The sequence below is a fragment of the Saimiri boliviensis genome, chromosome 8 (genome assembly GCF_048565385.1).
Source record: "Saimiri boliviensis isolate mSaiBol1 chromosome 8, mSaiBol1.pri, whole genome shotgun sequence".
Classification (NCBI taxonomy): Eukaryota; Metazoa; Chordata; class Mammalia; order Primates; family Cebidae; genus Saimiri; species Saimiri boliviensis.
In genome coordinates this window covers 65,431,858-65,454,260 of record NC_133456.1, presented here as the reverse complement: position 1 = coordinate 65,454,260, position 22,403 = coordinate 65,431,858, and the positions used below count along the sequence as shown (strand labels likewise).

Here is a 22,403-nt window from a genome sequence, read left to right as displayed (position 1 = left end):
ACAAAATCAGACAATGTGAGTTTCAGTTCCACTCCCACATGTCAGTTCCATTTGTTCCACTGACCCTCTCTGAATAGGATTAATATCTATCTTACTTAAATAGCTAGTTACTACAAGTATCAAATTAAATAATATCTAGATATTGTATCTTTCGTTCAAAAGCAATTAATAGCATTACCAGTATAGAACTAAATTCATCAAAGCACAGCATTTTTGAGTTGTGTATATAACATTTTCCCTGTTGAAGTATTTTTGAAATATGGAAAATACAGTACAATACTCTGTAAGTGCTTTTTGGCAAGACTGTGGGGGAAAAACGTCTACTCATGTTTATCAGAAGGATGGGATAATGCTTCAGAGGCAGAGAAGTGATCATATGTATACTTCCTATACATACGATGGGAAAAAATGAGAAAAAAATGGCCAAGCCACAGAAGAAAGAACGTGATGGTAGGATCTGGAGAAACAGAGAAGTAGAAGCAATGAGAATACAAATTGAACCCACATCATACATGGCAGCAGTTCTTCATCCACTTTCAGAGAGCATTTGGAGAGGAATAAATAGCCCAAGAAAGCTCCACTGCTGTCTATCCTCGCCCTGCATCCTGCTCTGTGCTCTCATAACACTGCGATCTAATCTAAGAATATTGGTACCAGCCACGCACTAGTCTTCTTTCCATTATAGTCATGCTTCTGAGAGTTATAGGTACAGGAGCTCTGCAGTCCGATGTATCATCATTATTTCAGGGCAAAAAGCCTGCTTCCTTTTCCATTTGTGGCTGTAATCAGTAAATAGATGGAAATACAGGAGCTCTTTTCTTTCCCTCCTCTAGAGTGAAGCTTTGACTAATCTAGTCAATTCCTTGTTTCTTGACATCTGGGTTTCACCATGGCCCTTCTGACTCTGCTGAGATACTCCTGGTTCTCTTAAACCAAAGCCACTTCTTGGCTAAATGGAAAAGAGTAAGCATAAACCTAAATAGATCAAAAGACAAAAGCATCAGAAAAGCCCACCCTGCTAAAGAATCTTAGCCAACAGTATTCTCCGCCAAGTGGACGCCTCCTTCCTTTCACTTTTATTCTCTCTCCAGACAAAACCAGGGCACTTCAGCCTTGCCAAAGTTCACTCACACCATCTTTCTTTCTCACAGTCGTGTGGGTCTAAGATCTCTAGGAAGAGTCAAAAGGGGGAAAGGAGTGTTCCCTTGGAACAGAGGGTCCCATATTTTTTTCCTTTTTTGTAAGCAATCATATGGTGAGTGAATGGTATATCACAATGGGTTTAATAACTCTGTTAATTAGCACGCCTTTTATAATTAGCATTTCTTGCTACCTTGTCTACTAGAAGTTGGATGCAAGCTTCCTTTGAATCTGAGCTGTCCAAGGACTAGCCTTCAAGTTTCCAAGTTAGATTCTTAAAGCCCTTAATCACTGTGTGAAAAGTCCAGTGACATTTCCAGAAAGACCAGGAGAGAGGCCCTGTGACTGTTCGGACAGAAAGAGGAGCCCAGCTGAGCTCTGCCCTCCTTGCCATTGCACCACGCATGCGAGGGAAGCCATCCTGGGGCCACCGGCCCACCCCCACCACTCTCTGAACACCACCATATGACCTTAGTTGTCACCAAATGGGGCAGAAAAAATCATGCAGTGGAGCCCTGCCTAAATTCCTGACCTACAAAGTCATGAGATTTCATAAAATGGCTGTCGTTTGAAGTTACTGTTTAAAGGTATGAGTTAGTTTGTCATTCAGTAATAGGTAAGTGGAACAATGGGCCTTCACCTTTTACACAAATTGTTACTTGGCTATATTTCAGAATCTTTTTCATCACTTCTGCTCTTAGCTACATGCAAGCTTTCAGGTACCTTTCTTCCCAATAACAAACAGCTTACGTATATCCCTACAGATACTCCAATAACCTTATACACAAAACCTGCATCGACTGAGGTCTTACATAGTTTTAAGCCATATGGTGAATTCCCCATACACAATTAAACAAAACAAATGATGAAAACAGCATGAGTTCAACTTCAGAAGCCAATGGAATGGTAATGGTATTTACAAACAGTCTCTCTAAGTGATAATAATAAAAAAATATACTCTGTGGCAAAGCTGCAATGGGCAATACAAAATCCTATCTGTAAACAACAGCACCCACCTTGGATCACAATTAGTGCATTGCTTGCCAAAAGAAACCTTTTAAAAGATTTGGGTTCTGTTAAATACAAGAATTTGTATTTAACATTATTGAACAGGCTGGGCGCGGTGGCTCAAGCCTGTAATCCCAGCACTTTGGGAGGTCGAGGCGGGTGGATCACGAGGTCAAGAGATAGAGACCATCCTGGTCAACATGGTGAAACCCCGTCTCTACTAAAAAAAACCAGAAAACAAAAAACAAAAACCATTATTGAACAACTAGACCACTAGGAAGGATTAGTTCCATATGATTTTCAGATAAATGATCTGTACCCCTAAAGGTGGTACAACAAAATTTATTTTTTTATTTTAAACTATTTCATAATTTCTTAATGATTCAGGATCACCTATATAGTCATTTCTGAGTTGTCTTTTTCTAGCTTTTCTATCCCTCTCCCTTGCTGCTGAAGAAATATTAGGTATAACTTCTTTTGTCTTAGAGTGAATCTCCAAAATTTTCCTCATCTGCTCCAACTTGCAGTTTATACTTTGTCATCTGCTAGAATAATACAATTGTGTGTGTTAGGATGGCTCTAAATTAAGGGCAAATAGTCACTGAATGAGGAAGTTATTTCCATAATCAATTGCTTATATTTTAGCAAATTTTTACAAGGAAAGAGATCTAAGTTGCTTTGAGGCTTCTTTTATTCAGCTTTTAGATATTGGCCTAGGATTTGAATACCTGAAATAGCTGTTGAAAGCTGAGGCATCTCATTATAGTCATTTATTTACTTTCTTTTTTTAACCTTTATTTGCAGTACTGCAATAGCATCAGAGGAAAATGAACACTGTTTTGGCAATGTGTGAGAAATATTTACAATACCCTGTATCATCTGATAGTTTAGGAAATCTATATAGATAAAATAAATCATATTGAAAGGATTTAATATCATATATTGATAACAGTAATTACTAACTAAAAAATTACCTTGTATAATTGAAGTTCTCTAGTTTTATTTCTTAATATTTTTGGACATGGGATAGCTGCATAATTACCTCCACTTTCCACTTCAGTTTTAGGAGTGAGTTGTGAACCCCCCTCTCATGCAGGTACACACATACAACCACTCAAATAAGTCAGTTCCATGCATGGTACCATAGTTGAATAACAAAAGAGATTATGGAACGCAGTCTTCAAAGATAATATACTACAGTGTAAATCTGGTTGAAGAAAAGCCTAGAACGAAGCCTTCCATTTCCTTCAAAAGGCATAGAGACAGAAGTGTAGCCCAACTACTCTCCCACTGAGGATATAGTCTAGCTTTGTGCTGAGACAATCAAAAAACCCAAACCTAACATTTCAATGATAAAAATATTGGGAAATGATGACACATACCTTTCTGTATCTCACCAGTTCTGAATTTGGAGGGGCATAGGAAGTGAAACGCATGCTTAATTGAGGAAGTAAATACTAGGCAGTGGCAGATTGTTTTACTGTTAAATACAGTAATGGGTTTTTAATGGCTGCTGTCCAAAATTACACTGCAGAAAAATGGTTTATTAGTAATAATAATAGCTGGCACTTTTATCTTCAAAGCACTTTACAAATATTAGCTCATTAATCCTCCAACTGCCATGGGGAGGCAGCAGTAAATGTCTCTCTCCTCAGTTTACAGCTGATAAAACAAGAAAACAAAAGGTCATAACAAATTTTTAAAAGAAGGTTTTGTGTATGGAGATCAATTTCAGATCCAAACCACCCATATCGGTTTTTATACTTGATTGGATGGCATTATTAACTCTGATGACTGCCAGCCCTTTTTTTGAGGGGGCAGTGTTTAAGGTCAAATCCAATTTATTTGAACTTGACTCAGAAGTGTGCATGAGTTGCACCTGAATTGCTGAATGCTTGGTCCTTTAATGTTATTTAAAGCAAATCAATTGTGTTCAAAATCAGTTCAGCCCAAATCAATTACATGCAGAAACTTGTATGCATGGGAAGAGCAGACTGTTGAGACCCTTCGAAATTTAACTCTTCTGAGAATTGCTAGAGGTCACGAAGCAAAATGAAGTCTAGATCGAATTTAAACAGGCTTGTTTTAGCTATCTTTCTCCATTCACTCAGATCTTCTTTATACAAAATAGTCTCAAATTAGTGAACAGTAACGAAACCCCGATATAGTCTATTATTCATGTGGATATAGGTGATAAATGTTAAAATTGTCATTATTTATCTGTCTGTTTACTCTTGCGGGCAATGTTTTCAATTTCTTGCCATTGTACAATGCCTTAGCCATTCTTTACATATTTAAATTTTAATCTAATGAGTGAATTCTCCACTATGTCATCAGATACATTTTATAGAACAAATTAGAAAAAATATTGAATTTACAACACAGAAATAAAACTACTTCTTCAGAAGCCAAGCCTTGTATTCCAGAGAAGCAGGCATGGGTCAGACAAAAGCCTTATAGCAAATTCATTCTCTATAATCCAAGGAAGTGGGATCTCCTGTCTGGCCAAAGCAGGAAGCAGACTATTCTTGTCACTGTCCAGTACACAGAAAAAAGGCCTTTTGGATCCACTCAGTATCTGAGAATGCTATTTATATTAACACATTTTAAAAATACATGAATATTTGCTTGTAAATATCCCAAACAAAAAATCAAAAACCTTTTAAAACTCCTACATATATTGACTGTGCCTGAAACAGAGTTGCATTTTTTTTCTTCCAAAGCCCTACCTTAATTGACAGTCACTAATAATGACAGTGCCATCTTATGCTCAGTGTCATTTCCAAGAACAGCAAGGCTGAGATATGGCATCTGCCATTGCCAACTATTTCTATTCGAATCTGGAATAGCAGATACTCATGTGTTTGTGAAAATGTCAACCGTGAAATGCAACTGGTTACATGTAATACCCAGAAGTTAGGGAAATCCATGCATATTGATATTCTAGAGTATCAGAAACATTTCTGCCAAGAACTAAAAAATGATAATGAAGGTGAAGTTTCATTTGTACATATAATGATGCACAGGGTCAGGTACAGGAAGAGTCAGAGCATCAAATGCTTATATGACTTGATTTTGGAGAGAACACCAATGGCTCCTTCCTGTAACCTCCAACTCCTGGGCTCAAGTGATCCTCCCACCTCAGCCTCCCAAGTAGCTGGGACTACAGGCATGTCCTATCACACCTGGCTAATTTTTATTTTTATTTATTTATATATTATTTTGTAGACATGGAGTCTTGCTGGTCTTGAACTCCTGACCTCAAGTGATCCTCCAGTCTCAGTTTCCTAAAGTTGCATTAAGATTTATTTACTTATTTCTTTTTTTTGAAACAGAGTCTCCCTCTGTCACCCAAGCTGGAGTGCAGTGGCACCATCTCAGCTCACTGCAACCTCTGCCTCCTGGATTCAAGTGATTCTCCTGCCTCAGCCTCCTGAGTAGCTGGGATTACAGGCAGAGCATCTTTCCCAGCTAATTTTTATACTTTGAGTAGAGATGAGGTTTCACCATGGCGGCTAGCCTGGTCTCAAACTCCTGACCTCAAGCAATCCATCCATCTCAGCCTCCCAAAGTGCTGGGATTACTGGTCTGAGCTACCATGCCTGGCAGGTTTTAAGACCTCATTTAAAATGCTACCATTCCTGGAATAGTTATACATTATCATGTAATACCTCAGCAGGATTCCTTTAAGTCTACTTTTCTACATATTTACCTGGGATAATGGGACACAGAACAGGTAAGTCTGGATGCACAACAGGAGGGTGTTAGTCTGTAGTGAAGACCATAGTTGAAGAATCCTGCTATTCAAGGGGGCACTGCTGGGGCTAGAAATCAGACACTTCCGAGTCTGAGCTCTGACTCTGGCACTGCAAGACATATTGTGTGACATTGGACAAGAACCCTTCTGTGTCTGCATCACCCAGCTAACAATGGGTGTTATGATAATTGTACTTTCCTCAAATTACTGATATGGAGATTGCAAAACACTTAATAAACACTCGATAAATGGTAAGTCATGGCTGTTTAAGTTTCTGACTGGCACAGTTTTTCAGTCCTATCTCTAAGCACAAAGTGATCAATGCCTCACAGGACCTACACACACACACACACACACACACACACATACACACACACATATACAGAGAGAGAGAGAGAGAGAGAGAGAGAGAGAGAGAGAGAGAGCACAGAAAAGAAAGAAAGAAAAGAAAACCTTAAAGCAATATAGTGGGCTATGATATGAACTGGGTTATATATTAAGATATCTAAGATTTAATTCTAATTTTCACCACTTTAGGTATTTGAAATAGTGGTGAAGCCCACTATTTGATCTTGCATCAGTTTTTTCATCTATAAAATGGGCTAACAACTTGTTTCATTTCGTTCACTATGTTATTGTAAAAGTCAGATGATACGACATGGAAAAAATTTCTAAAAAGAATAAAGCACTCATATAATGCAAGATATTATGATTTTTTAAAAATAGAAATCTTCAGAGGCAATCTTCCAAATGGCTGGAACTGCAGCATCCAGTATCAGAGTCTTAGAAAAGGCCACTATTTATCTTCCCCCTGAACCTTTTGCACATGAGGTATGTTATCTCTTTTGAACATAACCAGTACCTAAGGCATCCCATAATAAGCTAATATTCTGTCACTTTACAGATTTTAGCAAGGTTTTCAACACAATAAAAAACCAAATTTCCAATAACTCTAACAGCAACAGATCACCAAAATCCCCACATTATTTTTTTACCCACTTACATTCTGTTACTCTGGGAAATACATGGCTTAGCCCCTGGAATAAAAAATTCCTCACATCAGGATGCAAACAGTGCATCTTGGTCTATTCCTCATTGTCCTTGTTCTGATATAACTATAGCAAAGAAGAAGGATGCCCAGGTTACATGGCTTTCAGCTGCCAGACTGACATTTGAGGGTATCTCAACTTGCCTAGGCATCATAACTACAATCCCTCTCAGTAGAATCACCACTTACAGCAAAAGCTTTTGTTAAGGAGGAACTTCCACTAAAAATGCAAACCTGTTACCATAGAAGCTGGAATACATCTTTCATATTATTCTGTCTGCTATGTCAGCTCTTATCTTAGAAAGCAGAGATAATGCGAAAGAATGGGCAAATTTGTTTTGAAGTTTAAAAGTCCCAGCTGAAACCCGCCAATGAATGTGAGCACACCCACCTTGGACAATGAAAGAATGGAGAAGAAAGGAATGACAAAGAAAAAGGGGTGAAGATGGCCCTGAATATAAACTTGGTGATTCCCAATTTTATACTGCTTTTGGCAATTCAAGCTTTCCCTTTCCCCATCTTGAGGAACTCATGTTCCACACATGAAAAGCCCTCGAGATGTGCTAGGTATTCCTCATCCACTTCCCAGATTCAGATCCATTTTCTGCTTGTCTCCATCCTGCTCTGCTCTGGGACTGACTTACACAAACCACTCTAATCAGGCTCCCTTGCCCTCTTACTGCCTTGATGAAGAAGCAGCTGGAGATCTTGGGGCAGAAGCAGAACACCGTCTTGTGATTTGACAGTAATTATGTTCCTCTACCAAAAACTATAGGTCCTACCTGACAGCCCTCCTCCAGAGCTACTGCTCCCACCTCCTTCCAAGAACTTCACCTTCCCATTGTCCTTTCAGGACAAGGGAAAGTAACAGCTACAGATGTGCTTCAGCAGCCCTTGTGGGCTTTCCCTAACCCCATCCAAAGAGTTGTGGGCCCGTCTTTAAGTTCCCTTAATGACCCCTTTGGAGTATGATCTATATAAAAGAAAGGAACAAAGTGAAGGTGATAGGAATATACATCAAACAAAATGAAAGTGAGGGGAAGCTTCATTTTACCCAGAGAAGCCCTGTTTTGAGAACATCAAGGGGACAAATCCCTTGGTGCTAGCCTGTGGTGTTCTGCCACCTGGTCATTCAGGTTCAATACTGTGAGAACATCAAGCCTTTTAAAATAAGTCAGAAATATGAATTTTTACATGAAATTTCCAGTTTTTAAATATTAGCTGAAATTTATTCCTTGGGCCAAATGAAATATTTATACAAGCTGAGTTCAAAGTCCAAGGGTCATTGGTTTGATTCTTATATAGACTACGGGGTCTTTCTTAGAAATTAAAAAAAAAAAAGTTTTTCTTTACACTGCACAATTATATTCAAAAAAAGGATGAACATCTCATTTTTACAGTTTTTTCTTACATAGTGTTTTGGTCCAAAAACAATAACTCTCCCTACCTCATTGAAAGTCTGCAGGCAAAACAGAGAAATGTTCAAAACCCCGAAGTCACCGGAATCTTGTTACGCATCTTGTTATCTGGGCCTGTTCTAAATGTATGAATCTAGTCAAATCATTTAATTTCACTGTAGCTCACTCCATTCATCTGCAAAATCAGGATAATTGCTTCTTTCCTACCATTTTCACAGAGACGTTTGGTTGAAAAATGAAATTATACACAGCAAATGAAAAGCACATTTGAGATCTTCAGAGAATAAAGTGCTATTTAAACCAGGAAGATTAGTAAGAAAAACCTCAGAAGTTTGCCAAAGATTTTTCTCTTTCCAGCCACATTCATGACACCAAGGTAACTGTGTACCAGTGCCTTAGCCCAACACAATCTTATGGAAGACCTACCCAAATCTAAGGTAGTGGCTCTCAACCATCATGGTACATTAGGGTGTGCTAATGTACCATGAATCTAGTTTTTGAAAACTAGAAGTTTTCAAAAATCCAGATTCCTGGTCACCATCCACAGAGATTGTAATTGCACTGATTTATGTTGGTAGTTCTAAAGAACTCTCCAGATGTTTCTAATTTCAGCCAAGCCTAAAAATAACTTATTCAGAAAATCTTTTAAATATATGAAACAATCACTATTGGCATATGTGCATATAATTCACATAGGAATCAGCAGTTTTCCATTTGACACCACCATTGATCATGGCTCACACTTATTCAGATAAACATGGATACACACACACACACACACACACACACACACAGTCCCTCTATCTTTGTCTATTCACATACTGAGCATGATACAGAAGGAATTTTGACTACAATAAAAAGCCAAAATTTATTGAGCATTTAATAAGTGCTACTAAACTGTCTGCATAGATTGCCTTATACAATGTCCACAAGAACACACACAAGCTAGGTATGGCTATTCCCATTTTTAAAGAAGAAATTAGTCTCTTAGAGAGGTCAAAATGCCTAAGGCAATGCCACACACCTGCAAACTGACAGACTTAGATTTTGAACCCTGGCAGCCTGACTTTTATAGTCAGTGCACATAACCACCACATCAGTTTGCTTCCCACTGTGCCAGACACTTTAAGAGTTTATGAGATGCATAAAAGGAAATGTGTGACCTCAAGGAGTTTACAATCTGAGAAGGGAATTGCGATGCACAATAAAATTCATAGGTTGTACAGGAAAATGGCAAAACTGTAGTCCCTGTATTTAGGAAGAGGTGAAATAGATGGGCAACAGAGCTCCTATTTCCACAAATATAGGGGAAATAAGATGCAGCCAAACATTAGAAGAGAGAATGTTATAAGACTACCAGGATAAGAAACGTTGGTCAAAGCAAAAAGTATATTTATATATTGGTCAAGTTCAATGCATTTATTATTCTTATCATCATCTGCCAGCGTGATTTGAATTGGGTATTTATACCCACCCTAAATTTACCAGATTGTCAGTTCAATTAGCAAACCATGAATTTTGAGAATTCATCTCACCTCAAACTCTAGTTGTGATTCTTGTTGAAATTATGTGTATAAACATCACACATGCACACACAGACAGACAGACACACACACACACACACACACACACACACACACACACACATACACCCCTAATAATTTGACTTCCAAAGAGATATACAAATTGTATTCTTCTGCTAGGAATAAATTATGTGAATGTGAAGTCAACATTTCAGGGAAAAGTCTTAAAATTGAAAACAGAATACGTCCTTTGTATTTTTATTATCTAAACACAATGAGAAGGTAAGCAGGATCATTTTTTATCCACAACACACAAAATCTCAATTAGTTATGGTCTATTTGTGCACTGACTTAAAACATTTGTTAACAAAACAGAATTTTCTAGTTTACTGGATAAATATACCAGAAATTGCAGAATAATGTCAGGTTGCCAAGCAACCACAGCTCTACACTACTTTGTGATCAATCCAACTCATTCATTGAGCTTCCTAACCCAGTGATACAGAATTCCAACCAATTTGTTTCTTGGGAAAATTATAGTGACTTTCAGTAACACAATAACACTTTTATTCTCAGCAGATAAACTTAAATCCCTTTTGATCAAAGGGATGTGTTAATTCATTATTCTCTACATGGTGCTAATGAGAAAGCTATAATTAACTAACTACACTATTGCGACATACATAAAATAAACTGCAGTAATTAGTAATGTTTAAGGTGTTAAGCAGCCTTCAAAATTAGAATACAGAATCTTTCCCCGGATAAAGATGTACAGAAAAAACAAAGCAGCATATCTAATTAAATTGAAAATTGTTTCCAGCCTCCCCCAAGGGGAGGGAGGAAAGGCATGTGATCACCAAAATACAGGAGATTTCTCTTTAATAGCAGAGAAAATGGCTCAATGCCAATAATACTTGTAGGTAGACATAAAATGCTGGCGAATAATGTAATCTTTTCTTTGAAAGAATGCTTAGCACAATATTTTTCCTGTAACGAATAGAAAGAATATTATGCTTTCACTCATTAGCTGTGTTAACTTAGCATATTGTATGTAAATCACCATAATAATTGCATTCTCTTCAGACTGAATTAGTTAGAATGAAGCTGTAATCAAAATGTTCATAATTGAAAATATACTATTCTCAATCTTGGTTTGAAAAAATAACAAGGAACACTGATTGAATCAGATAATACAGTACATCACTGAAAACAACCTTGTTACAGAGACAAGTTCATTCTCTTGATTATACCTTTGCATTTCAATTAGGTTCCCAAATTCAGGATTCAATACCTCCCAATCTGTCATGTTTTTCTACTCTTACCATTTGTCTCTGGACTAAGATAAGTATTCCAAGTGCATTGCTGCTAGATTTTTAGAAAAAATACAAAATGGTGAAAAGCTAATTTTATTGTTTCTAAAATACATTAGCCTCTACTGCACGGTTGGCTGTCATAAATCAAAGGGCAAAATAATTTCCAATAAATGAAACATTTAATGCCAAAGCTCCTGGGAAACAATATGTAAATGATCACATGAATTTCAGATAAGCTGTCACACTAATTCCTCAAGGTACCTTTTAAAGATGACATATTCACAGTGAGGATGAGAGGGCTGTCTTGCAAAAGCCAAACACTACTACCTGAAGTGATACTCTCAGTATTTCCTGACAATCATTCCTTCAAATCTGACACCATTAGTTCCTCTCTATTACTTAATTTTCCTTTATCAGTTAAAAATACAAGAATCTTAAAAATTATCTTGATCACCCTTAATTTTCCATAAAAGCCAATCAGGCTAAATTATTTAAACAAAGCAATTTTGGGGCAAATAACTTCCAATCTTCAAAGACTTCAGAAGCAACTATAAAATCCAACAAATGTTTTTCTGTGTGAGCTCTGTTTTGTAAAGGTCACTATGTGATGGTGACATCTGCCTGGCTTCACTTGCCTCAAGTTCACCAAGAAACCTTTATATTTTAATGATTAAATGATTTTTAAAATTTATTTTAAACCAATTCATCTAATAAGATGAATTAACTTAAGTGTAACAAGTATAGTATGTGTCACATCAACTCCTCTTAGACCTACAGCCAGGCCCATAAAGTACAGTTTGCTTATCAGCAGAAAGGTTGAAGCACTATATAACCATAAATACCTATATCTTTTTCTTTAAAGAAAATAATCCATAAATCTAGATGCAACAAAAGACAATCTGGAAAACACATATTCATCATCATAGTCCTGTGCTTCTGCAGTGAAGTGGGTGCAAATATGCCCTGAAAGAGATTTTAATGAGCTGCCATAGCCAGTACTCACACTCACCCAGTAATAACTATTTGTCTCCATATTTGCTTACAATATTCAGGAGCTTGCAAGGAATGATTATACACTGCACTCTGCCATAACTAGAGGTAAATCCCCTGCAGCACTTAAGGCCATAAAATAGAAAGCCAGGTTATACATAGGCTCTATAACCAAGTTGAATTATGAAAGTCAAAGGGTGGTCCCTCAGAAAGAGACTGAAATTAAGACAAACCCAACTGCAACATCTGCAGGTGAAAGAGAAACATAGATTTACAAACAAAACTGTGGGATAAACTTTTTATTTTCTTGTCACCAAAAAGCCCATTTCATCAGTAGTTGATCAGTTTCTCTCTTCCAATCTGCTGCAAGCCAGAGCTTTGTAGGAGTTGGACTGGACAGTAAAAATATTCATATTCTACTTAAGATTATTCTCCAAAATTAGAAAACGCACAATTTTGACTTCAATAAAAATGCAGAGAAATGAGAATCCACCATATGTAATTAAACTTTGAGGATTAACTAACAGTAATGCCATCAACAACAATAACTAACTTTTGAGTGCTTATTATGCATCAGACACGGTGTTAAATTACTTGTATTATCTCATTCCGGTCTTGCAACAACCCGATATAGAGGGTATTGATAATCTCCCTATTATTGAGAAAGGTAAACTGAGGCACGACGGAGTAGTTAAACGGCTAGTCCAAAGTGACATATTACAGTGATGGTGGAGCTGGAATTCAAAACCACATGGGCGCCCCGGGAACCTCCGCCTAGAGCAAGCCCAGGTGGCTCACCAGTTGCCCATCTCCACGCGCACGCGCAAATCTCCCCACCCACGGCGCGTTCCAGCGAGAGCGCGCCATCGTGCACGCGCGTAGCCAGGCGGCCGCTTGCTGGCTCTGGAGCTGCTCCGCGGCTCCCACGAGCGGGACTGGACCCCGCCGCACTCCAGTGAGGGGCTGAGCCTGGGGTTCCCTCCCCGCCTGGCTGCCCTGCCGTGCGGACGCACACCTGCCATCCCCAGCTGGCCTCCCACGCCTTCCCGTGCCTCCGGCCCGGCAGCCCGAATACCCACCTTGCGCTCGACCCTTTGCGCCGTCTGGGGCGGGGGTACCTGGGCCCGCGCGGTGGCGGCTCCTCCAGCCCGTGGTTTTTCGCAGGAATTCCCCAGCCCTGCCCTGGCTGAGGAAGTGCTGCTCGCAGCGAGTCAGGAGAGTGGGAACGGAGGGGCCGGCTTTCCCCAGCCTCGCGTCTCCAATCCCTGCTCTCCAAATTAATCACTCTCTCCCTGCTGCCTCCCCACGCACACTCACACTCAAAAAAAAAAAAAAAAAAAAAAAAAAAAGCGAGAGAAACAGAGAGGCACAAAGAGGAAGAAGGGACCATCCGTGACTGGCATCTCTAGCTCCCCGGGCTCCGCTACCAGGAGCCATGGCAACCAGGCCCCCGGCCTGCCCTCGCGCCCCCTCGGCAGTCTGGGGAGGTGGAGTTCTAGCCCCTCTTTGGTTTTTCGTGCCCCCACCGCACCCCCAGCGGTCCATTGATTCCCCGCTCCCAGGCTGGCGGCATTTTCTAAACCCCCCCTGGGATCTAGAAGCCTCTCCTGAGAGTAGGAGCCAGACAGGGGCAGTCGGTTGGGAGGGGATCTGAGTCCCACAGCCTAGGAGGTGTCCAGGGGCGCGAGGGGCGTGGTGGGAGAGAGAGGCTGGGACTGACCCCCAAACTACCTAGACCTTGGACCCCTACCCGAGAGAGGACGGGAATCCACAGGGGGACCTGGAATCCTCTTCAGAGGGTATCGAGGGATGGGGTGGGAGAGGCTGGAAATAAGAGGGTCAACCTACCGGCGACCAGCGGGAGTGAGTGGGAGCCGGAGGATGCGGGGACCCAGTGTACTCCATCCGACTGACCCCGAGCTGTCTGAAGCCAGCCTCAGCCACCCGGGGGCGGGGCTTGGAAAGGGGGTGTCTCTTCCCGGGTGAAGACTGAGGGACCTCGGACCACCCCCACTTTAGACAAGGAACCCTGACTGCGCACCTTTTCCTTTCCATAACGAGTTGACCCCCTTCTCCCGGGAGCAAACCCTTAGCCCTTCTTCCATGGGAGACCCCCCCAGGGCTGGCACGAGAGATACAAATTGACCCCCACCCCGACACACCTGCGTCCCCTCCAGCACGCGATCTGTCTGGTACCTGCCCTCGGGAAACTTCTCCCCCAAGATGGCTGGGAGCTGGGACAGGGACCGGCAGGGTCCAGCAGCTCCCAGCGGATCCAAGGGAGTTTCTTGCCGGCCGCTTCCCGCTGGTCCTCACCCCGGGCTGCACCCGCTGGCCCTCGCCTGTCCCCTCCCGCTGCTGGCGCTGGCCGCGGGAAGGCTGGACCTGTTCTGGCTTGCACCGGGCTCCACGCCCTCCTGCCAGAGGCTGGCTCCCTCCTCTCCTCCCTTCCTCGGTTCTGCGCCGCCACGCCTCACCCACGCTGCTTATTTTCCCTCCCTTTGCACACTCCCATGGGACAGGGAGAGTTACAGGCTTGAGACTTTATCTCATTGTGGAAAGCAAGGGACCAAGCCAAAAACTTTGCTCATGCTTTTCAACATCCCTGGTCAAAAGAGGTAGGATCTCTCTGCTCGTTTATCTGCAAGAGAGACATTTGAAAGAAACGCCTCCCTGCTCCCGATGGTTTCACTCAGTTCATATTCCATACACAGGTCGCCAATCTGGTTTTCTCCCATTGCTGCATGTTAGAGGGGTGTGGTGCCATGTACGTATTAAAAATGGTCTTCTTGCTTTCCTTCGTTCAAGGGCGTGGTGGAGCTTGCCATTGAATTTACAAAATATGCTATAATCATCCGCTGTTAAATTGTGCATACATAAAACTAGAGACCTTCTACTATTTTTTCAATTTTTGCCCTAATACATAGAGTCCATAATTTTACCACATTTTTTCATAACGTTTTTCCTACTTATTCTTTATTGATTCACTATTGGAGAAGAAAGCCTTCTGTGCTCATATTCAGTGCAAAAAGCCAGTTCTGATGCTTTATCAATTCCACAAACTATATATATATATATATATATATATATATATATATATATATATATATATAATTTTTTTTTCTGAAATTCATGTGGAAAAAATATAATTTTAGCACTATATTTGATTGATATGCCACTTTAATTTTTTTCCATTATGGTGGTATTTTCCAAAATTCCTACACAATACCACTTTTAAAAATCCTGTTGAATGCAAGTCCTCTTTGTTGGTAAGAGAATTATTGACTTCTAATTTTTACTCCACTAAGGCTGTGAGATTGACCTTACAGCCTCATTTTGTTCTCTTCTAGCACATTGAACAATGAGGATATTTAGCTCCGCTCAGAGCTACCCTTGGAGTTGGATGAGCTACCCTCAGTGTTGGGTGCCATCACTGGAAGCAGCAAAGGCAAAGGCAACTTGTGATTCTGCCTCAGAAGCAATCGAATAAAATATTTTGAAAATGAGTAAATGGACTTTTAAATTTTAATCATAGCTAACTTGGGGCCTCAATTCTGTCAGTTCGTGTGTGGGCACAGTTCTTACTGACTGCCTTGGCAAATTGTGAATGCAAGTGAGGGCAGGATTTGTCCTAAGTTTAAATTGTACTGCTGGAGTGATTTTCTTTTGCTCGAGGCATCATTATTCACATGGCATGTTTTCTAATGTAGAAACAAAAATAGAATATTAAATAAAGTTCCAACGGGGGAAATACAGCAGTGCCTGTAGAAAAACGTTTCCAAGGTCAAGGAGCCACAAGAGAAAAACAACAAAGCCAAGTTGGTCTCAGGAGTTTATGATCTTCTGGGTAAACATCAGCTCAGCAAAGGACTCAGAACTCCATTTTGGCCAGACCAACAGATTACTCTTGGTAATATATATAGCTCCTTCCTTCTTGGTGGTTTGTCTGCTTGACAATAGTATCATTATTTAAAAAAAACAAATATTTATTGAGCACCTACTATTTATCAGTCACTCACTGGTCTGAGTGATAGGGTTCAGTAGGAAACTCAATAGACATGGCCAGTTGCTTTTTTTAAAAAAATCAAATACCCCCAAAATATATTAGACAATACCAAGCCACAATAACCAAAACATGAAGATGGTCAGTTCTCAAATATGTGTTTTAATTGAAAGAGAGATAACATACTTCTAAATACAAATAAATGAAGAAATAATAGCCACACATAGATTACTAGGGACAGTAATGAAATCAGCACGTATGCAGTACATGTTACCCCAGGCAACCAACTTTTAAGAAAGAAAAGAGAGAGATAGGGAAAATGCAGGAAATGAAGAAAGGAAGGAAGGAAAGAAAGAAAGAAGGAAGGCAAATGATAAACCAAGAAAGAAAATAGTATTTTTAAGGCAACGAAAAAGGAAGACAGATGACCTAAATTTCTACATCCAATACCTCATAGCTGTCATCTCCAAGGATGAGTTCATGTTTTTGATACATTATCAAAAGCAGGCAACACATCTAGGCTTGCCTGGTCCAAAGAATTTACAACTCTGCCTGAGCTTCCAGGAAGGCTGGAACCAGAAGGAAGCCCCCAGCCAGAGTGGATGCTTGCTAGAGACGCCTTCTGCTGCTGCTTTGGAACCCTCCCCTGGCTCTCAATCTACTGTCTGACACTTTGTTCAGATACATTTCCCATTCAACATATAATCCTAATCTATCAGGCATCCCACAGTTGCACATAGGTGCTACAGAAAGAAGAGATACTTATGAATCACATGGAAATTTGATTGCTTTAGCTTTGAAAGGTATGAATTTTCTCTCTGATAATTGAGAAAGGCCATTTCAAATGAAAGTTCTAATATCAAGCCACAAAAAAAGGGGAGAAAATGGTACTATCATGAATAGAAGCAGAAGGTGAGAGAGATAGACCAGTCGTCTGGAAAAAGATAAAAGGTATTAAAAGCTAGGGCATTTATCAGCTTCTCCTGCTGATTTACTGCCTACCTCCAGCCTGAACCATCATTTGGTAGCATTCCCAGAGCTAGGGCCATTGGACTACTATTGCCTTTTGGCAAATCCAAGTAGCTAGTGATATGGCATCATTCCTAGAAAAATTGTTTAGCAGAGGAGCTGGAGTTTTGAAAATGGCATTTCAGTCTAGCAGTTCCAAATAGTTACAGATCGACAGGGGCTTTCCAGCCAACTGCTATCAAAAAAAAAAAAAAAAAAAAGCAGGAAGCAGGGTGTTCCACTGAGGAATAGATCCTTCAAAGGCAACCTTGGAAGTACAAAGCAGCCACCTTCAGCTTAGATATTAATAAAGCTAAAAAAGACCATATTAACTCTGCAGAGTTATCCTGACAGAGTCAATACTCCTTTAACTTCTTCTTTAATACAAGAACAAAATGATATTTATTAAATATCAAAGGGCAATAATTCTGGAACAAATAAAAAGATAAAATCTTGTAAGCATGCCATCGATCGTTAATATGTGTGACTCAGCCCTAGGAGGTCATGAAATCGAATACTTTCACTGGATTTTTAAAAAGGGCTAAGAAACTTTATGGCCATTAATAACATTATAATTATGTAGCCAGGATAATGTTAAGTGTTTTCAAAGCTCATGCTTTAAGGCATCCATTGATTACTTGGGCAGGTCAGAAGGATTCCTCACCATCCAATCAGCAATGCCTGCAATGGCTAGTTTGCTCTCCTGTTGATGGTTTGCTCCAAAGTCCTATGCAGCCAAATCTTATCTCCAAGGCCTGTGAACTGGGTTATAGTTCCTGTTGCAGAAAGTCCTCATATGTTTGAAGGATGAGAATTTCATCTAAAACTCTCTATTTCCAACATGGTACAAAATCTTTTCAATCGGAAAGGGACCTCAGATAATATATTCTTCAATAGCTTCATTTTATATCTGAGAAGACTGAATTTTGTCATCACCCTGTTGACTTAGTTTGGTTCTAGGACTAGGTTCTCATCAAAGGGACATGAGAAAAAATGCTATTGGCAACTTTCAGCTCATCTACGTAAAGATAATCTAGATTCACTTTTCCTTTTCCTTTTGACTAACCCACAGTGGTAAAAGGCTCATGTTGAGGATGACAAAGAAACCCCACTCTGGCCTGAATTCCTGTATGACTCTGAGGATCAGAACCTACTTACTATCATAAAAAACTGAACTTCTCTTTTCAATTAGAGCCAATCTCCTTAGGAGAATTTTATTATAACTGCTTAAACTTTACCCTAACAAATGCAACTGTAGTTTCTGTCATAGAACAATTTTAGAAGAATAGTCAAGAAAAATAAGAATGGAAGCTACCATGAATACCTGTTGTTTTTGCTTGCTCAGCATTTTATCTCCATTCATTTTGCTCAACTGGACCCAGGGAATAATATTTCCTATGTTTATGTGACGAATTGAGGTGATTTCCAATGCTTTCTAGCTACCCCTAGTCCATGTTACAAAGGCATGACCAGCTAATATTTTCTACTCCTAAGTCTATGGCAACTAGAGCTATGAAGGGCATCAGATCCAACAGAAGCCAATGAGAAACTTACCCTGGATTTATACATGAGCTACCAGGAAAAAACTGAGGGTTGCTCAGCAGGTATGACAGAAAGCAGGAAAAATTGGCTTCTTTTTATCACCACTTAGAAAGAGCCTTCTTGAGAATAAAGTCACCACAGAGAAAAGAGAAGAGAGACAGATACTTGGCAATTATATTTGAAGACCTAGATCTTCAAATAAACTGAAAGGTTATTTTTTATTAAAAGCTGAAACTGGAATACAACTTGACCTTGTAGCTAGGTGAGACAAAAAAGTTCCATGTAAAATAGTTTCAATGGTTTCCTGTTTCTCAAAATCAAAATCATTCTTATTCATGATACATTTCTAAGTAAAATTATTCTCGTGATGGCTGTTTAGTAAGAGGTGTATACATGGCAAAAATTTTTACTTTCATAAACTAACCTAACTGATTGGCAGTAACTTACTGAAAGTCTGTGTCCAAAGGATCCTGACCCTGCATTTGAGCTGATCAGGAAAGATTAAAGTGATCTATTAACAATTTGTATCATTGATATTATACAAGAGGTAGCTCTCATGTGTCAGGTATTTACTATTTTTGCTTTGAGACAGTCTTAAGGTTTAGCATACCTTTAGACACATGTTGGAACTTTATTTTTTTGAACTGTATATAACGGCACATTCTTTTAAGGCACATTTTGATCAGTTTTTAAAAAAAGCCATGGCCCAATTAGCCCTTTTCATGCATTGTTTAGGAACCATATGCATGCTTTCAATTAAATTTATTTTTCTGTAAAATAAACAAATTAATTAGCAGACATGTACTTAAATCACATATTGCTAGTATGTGGTGTACTCTGTTAACACAAACATAACTCAATTTTTTATAAGAATGGCATTGGATTTATTTTCTTTGAGGAGTTAAATAAGACCTATCAATTTATTTTTTTCATGTTGTTTTTCAGAATATGATAAATAGACAAAAATTCTTAGGCATTCAAAGCACTATGCCACAGTACAGTAAGTCCACAGCAAGGGTTCCAAATCTTCTGCTTATATTGACATGGAAAATTTGCCTTATCTTATAGGGATTAGTAACTCTCTCTTACGCCACATCCTTTGTGTTTCCCACTTAGTTTTGTGCCAGCTCATACTATAACCTTTAAGGGCACATAACCAGGCAAGAGCTTTAGACATAACACTTGTATTGCTCATATATCAAGGAGAGTTTTCGCCAAACAGAAAACACTTATTGGTTTAAATCCCTTTTTCTGTGTCTGAGTGTACTCACAATCATAAAAATATAAAACATGTTTTCAAAAATTATTACTTGCATGTAGAAACCATCTTAAAAATTTCCTAAAATTAAATGCTTATACACCGTTGCTGGGAATGTAAATTATTTCAGCCACTGTGTAAAGCAGTTTGAAGATTTCTCAAAGAACTTAAAACAGAACTACCATTCGACCCAGCCATCTCATCACTAGGTATATGCCCAAAGGAAAATAAATGGTTCTACCAAAAAGACATATTCTCTCATATGTTCATCACAGCACTACTCAAAATAGCAAAAACATGGACTCTACCTAGGTGCCCATCAACAATGGCTTGGATCAGAAAATATACTACATGTACACCATGGAATACCATGCAGCCATAAAATAAATAAAATCATGCTCTTGTTAGCAACATGGATGCAGCTGAAGATCATTATCCTAAGCAAATCAAGGCAGGAACAGAAAACTAAACACCGCGTTCTCACTTACAAGTTGGAGTGAAACATTGAGTACACATAAACATTAAGATGGTGACACTAGACAATGGGGACTACTAGACAAGTGAGGGATGCAGGGGACTAAAGATTGCAAAAGTAACTACTAGGTACTATGCTCAATGATCCTGGGTGACAGCATCATTTACACCCCAAACTGCAGCACCATGTAATATATCCATGTAACAAACCTGTGCATGTACCCACTGAATGTAAGATAAAAGTTGAAACTGGTTTTAGAAATTCCTAAATTTAAGTAGATTTGAAAGTCCTAAATATGAATAAAGGAGGAAATTTGATGATGATAGTCTCAAGTATTTCCAGGTGTTTAAGATATTCTGATACATTTATCCAAAGACAAGGTAGAGAAGCTAATAAGCATAATGAATATATTCACTGTGAATTATAATAAACAAACACAAATCAATTAATTTATAATATTTTTGCCAAAGAAAAAATACAAAAGCTAAAATATAATTGCATGAAAGAATTCTAGGATGAAAACCAAATTAAACATTATAATTTATTCAACCATTTTACAAAAAAATTACATGTTATTTATATTATAATTTGCTAACAAAAATAGCAATTATTTTTATTTATTTATTTTTTTTTGAGATGGAGTTTCATTCTTGTTACCCAGGCTGGAGTGCAATGGCGCGATCTCGGCTCACCGCAACCTCCGTCTCCTGGGTTCAAGCAATTCTCCTGCCTCAGCCTCCCGAGTAGCTGGGACTACGGGCATGAACCACCATGCCCAGCTAATTTTTGTATTTTTAGTAGAGACGGGGTTTCACCATGTTGACCAGGATGGTCTTGATCTCTTGACCTCGTGATCCACCCGCCTCGGCCTCCCAAAGTGCTGGGATTACAGGCTTGAGCCACCGCGCCCGGCCAAAAATAGCAATTATTGAAGAGGTTTAAAGATGTACATAAACTGGGACCCAGATATTCCACTTCTAAGACTGCGTACAATGTAAGTAACCTGAAATACAGAAAGCTCTATATGCCCATAGGTATTCAATGATAAAATAAATTATAAATATCTAAGAACATAATTACTAGTTTTAACCATATGAAATTAGCATTATTTGACCATTTCTGACCTGGAAAATGAAAATTTTACATTGTTTAACCTAATAGATTATTCTGTAATCCTACAATGAAGCAGCCAAGAAAATTATGTTTTCAAAGGTTTATAATATGAGAATTAACTTCCAACATAAAGTTATGGATTTCTCTTTCCAATATAAAGTTATGGATTTCTAATAATGGGTCCTTTCAGAACCAACCAACCCTCTTGCAGATAAACATAGGCCGGGCACCACAGTGCATGCCTGTAATCCCAGCACTTTGGGAGGACAAGGCAGGTGGATGACTTGAGATCAGGAGTTGGAAACCAGCCTGGCAAACAGGGTGAAACTTTGTCTCTACCAAAAACACAAAAGTTAGCTGGGCATGGTGGTGCATGCCTGTAATCCCAGCTACCGGAGGCTGAGGCAGGAGAATTGCTAGAACCTGGGAGGCAGAGGTTGCAGTGAGCTGCGATCATGTCACTGCACCCCAGCCTGGGCAATGGAGCAAGACTTCGGCTCAAAAAAACAAAACAAAACAACTATGAAATATAGACAAATTATAAAAAATGTATAAAAAATAAGTACCTGAAAACACTGAAAATTAATCCAACACAGGCAGATGGTGGAGGGGGTAGACAACTAGAAGAAAGGAACAACGTTGGGTGAGTTTCCTATTTTATAGTTTTTAGGGAAGATCAAGACCCAGCCTGTCCATTCTAGGTGGATAAAATGAGGAAAGCAAACTTGCAGTTACTGGTTTGAAGAAGAAGAGGACAGAGCTTGGGCAACCAAAGCAATTGGAAAATGCGAGGGGAAGTCCATCAAA

General features: G+C 39.3%; 1 protein-coding gene across 9 annotated transcripts in view; it reads right to left on the bottom strand.

The window, feature by feature from the left end:
• CHL1 (cell adhesion molecule L1 like) overlaps nucleotides 1-14,620 on the bottom strand; it is a 199,479-nt gene extending 184,859 nt beyond the window's left edge. For 3 of the 9 annotated variants that reach the window (XM_074404564.1, XM_074404563.1, XM_074404569.1), the window contains exon 1: nucleotides 13,277-13,499. The gene's annotated coding sequence lies outside the window, so the exon portion shown is untranslated. Of the gene's footprint in view, nucleotides 1-13,276; nucleotides 13,500-14,045; nucleotides 14,310-14,359 lie in introns of those variants that run through there. The other 6 variants (XM_074404566.1, XM_039477595.2, XM_039477594.2 and 3 more) reach the window with 5 other exon arrangements.
• Nucleotides 14,621-22,403: the final 7,783 nt, after the last annotated feature.